The 2,773-nt window shown below is 40.6% G+C and overlaps 1 non-coding gene across 1 annotated transcript; it reads right to left on the reverse strand.

The window, feature by feature from the left end:
* Positions 1 to 289: 289 nt before the first annotated feature.
* Positions 290 to 364, reverse strand: Trnas-aga (transfer RNA serine (anticodon AGA)). The gene has a single exon. It is a non-coding gene; the product is annotated as a tRNA-Ser (tRNA).
* Positions 365 to 2,773: the final 2,409 nt, after the last annotated feature.

A 2,773-nucleotide genomic window follows, 5' to 3' on the forward strand; every position in this document is an offset into this window, starting at 1 on the left:
AGCTACTTATACACTCTGAAAGCAGCGTAACATTTTCTACTGCTGCGCAAGCAGATCATCTCTACCCACCAATCGACACTAGCAAAAGTCGCGATGTTTGACGTTCCAGTTTATGAGTCCACACAGAATTGATCGATTTTAATCCTTTAAAGGGCAGTTCTAAGCATAATGTCACTGGGAAACAATGCTCTGATATTCTTGTGATGATTATAGGGAATAGCCAGAATGAGATTTTCACTCTGCAGCGGAGTGCGCGCTGATATGAAACTTCCTGGCAGATTAAAACTGTTTGCCGGACCGAGACTCGAACTCGGGACCTTTGCCTTTCTCGGGCAAGTGCTCTACCAACTGAGCTACCCAGGCACGACTCACGCCCCGTCCTCAGAACTTTACTTCTGCCAGTACCTCGTCTCCTACCTTCCAAAAATTACAGAAGCTCTCCTGCGACCCTTGCCCGCGGAAGGCAAAGGTCCCGAATTCGAGTCTCGGTCCGGCACACAGTTTTAATCTGCCAGGAAGTTTCATTATAGGGAATATTTTAGCGCGACGGTGTTAACAAGTGTGTCTTGTTAGTACTCAATTTTCACTGTTTTTGGCGCGGATTTTCGTGTCTTCCTTTTGCGACACAGGTTGATACCACTTCTATTGTCCGAAATGCTAAAACTAATCTTTTCACTATTAAAAGACTCTATTGCATTATAATGTTCGAAACGGGTTCTTTCTTCCTTCGATCTTTTAATTTAGCACACTACATTGTAGTACATTGTACAAAATTCGATACACATTATTGCTCAGTTCGATTCTCAGATTCCAGCCGTGGTAACGACTATAAAGTGTTGCGTTCCGACATATTGCTCTTGACAGAAAATTTTGCAATTCTTTGCGCACTTGTAAATCAAGATCAAATTACAGCACAAGCTTAAACGTTGTGCACTGTAGACCGCTTCGTCCGAAAATTGCAACTGTTCTTCCAGGGAAAGCCACAATGAAACACTCCCTGTTAGATTGGATATTATCAGTCATCGAGTAGGAGCCTAATAAATTAATTATACTAACCGTATCCTAATGGTAAGGGGCTGATCGGCTAATACTGATGTATCGTATCAGTATTTTGGCTGCTGAACAATGCATTAACGAAATCAGTAAGGTTATATTGTAATAGTAATCACTAAGGTGCTCCGCAATAATTGTTACTGTTGTGTCTCCTGCTATAGGAGTCAGCACCGACAGAAACCAGGAATGAGAGAAGTTGCGATTGTCGGTGGAGGAATCCAAAAAGATCTGTACATACATTTTCAAGTTAGTAGAACTCTATTTCTAAAAAGAATGAAACACAGCTTAACTTGTTGTTATAAGGCGGCTTGATATTCTTCCTGTGTCTCCTACATATAGTTACTTTACACATTATTACTACTCGCTGAAGGCAGGCAAAGAATCGTCTTTCTATTACTCAGTACTGATGCTCTCGAAGTCTGCTACCGAATTGGGCCAACCAGCGATGGGCGACTTGCTAAGTCAGCGATGACATGGGCGCTGAACTCCATCTTCCTGGTGATGTGGCGCTCCACTCTTTCTATTGGAGCGCGGGTCAGTGCCATCTTTGTGCCGTTTCGCAGTTTATGATTTAGGACTGCTCAATTATGTTGATGATTTTACACAAATGTGAGGCAGTTACTCCCTTCGCCTAACAATTTAATGATGTTTATACTCAACACATCACAGGTCACTCTTTGATATCTTCACACGCTACTGCATTAATTACCACAAAAGCGCCACAGTTCTCACTGCAATCCAATTAGTAGGTTACGCGAAACGCGTAATCACTGAACGACTTAGATACTTAAAAAAATACTTCAAAATAAACTTTATAAAGACTAAGAGGAGTATGAGACTATTAATGTATTCTGGCATAGGAATTTTGTAATTTTCAAACGCAGAAGAGAGGCAACAGAGGAGGTGGCAGGAATTGTTATAGCTGGTATGTGAGGTTACTGATGATCACCGAAAAGTTGAAAATTATAGCAGTAACCTTCCACAGACGAATATGTTAGTCTTCAACAAAACAGTTAGTATGAAGAGCTTGTATGGAGCCCTCGAGAAAGTTTCTTAAATTGTATGCTGGAACAAAGAAACCGATTGCAGGTAAAAATATGAGATGAGATGAAGATGCAAGCGTTTGACTTCAGAGTGTCACATACAAATTTAATTACAACATGATATCCTATATGAAGACGTAATGCCAGGAATAGGAAGGAAAAGAACTTTGCAGAAAACTCTTGTTTGAAAAGAAAACCTTCGTAAGATTAAAGTTTAACATGTCTTTTAACTTGGGCTCATTAAATGCGTAATTGTGGTGTAAGAATGAGAAAGGAAAGTGAATTCTGATTCGAGACAGAGCCACTTATTCTTTCATGTGAAGAAATTTATGGAGATCAGGATGATGGAACGCTGACGTGATCTGCACTCCTCTCAAATATTAGTTCATAGTATTCGGTGCACCGTTTCGATGCTTTGCAAGTGTATTATTGGTAGGTTATGGCAACAGGTATTCCATCTCATACACTTCTTCCTACATCTGTCATCTTGTTTCTGCCTGACACGACAGACAAAACCTGAGGCAGCCTACTGAAATACAATTTAATTAACGTTGAGCAGCATTTAAGGGTTACCACCAGTATCTGCAAGTAATATTAACTGACGTCAGCTAGGTGACGGGAATCATCAAAGAAGTAGACGGACAAGGCGTATTTTTAACGGTGAGTTTATTCCGTTG

This window comes from Schistocerca nitens, chromosome 5 (genome assembly GCF_023898315.1).
Source record: "Schistocerca nitens isolate TAMUIC-IGC-003100 chromosome 5, iqSchNite1.1, whole genome shotgun sequence".
Taxonomy (NCBI): Eukaryota; Metazoa; Arthropoda; class Insecta; order Orthoptera; family Acrididae; genus Schistocerca; species Schistocerca nitens.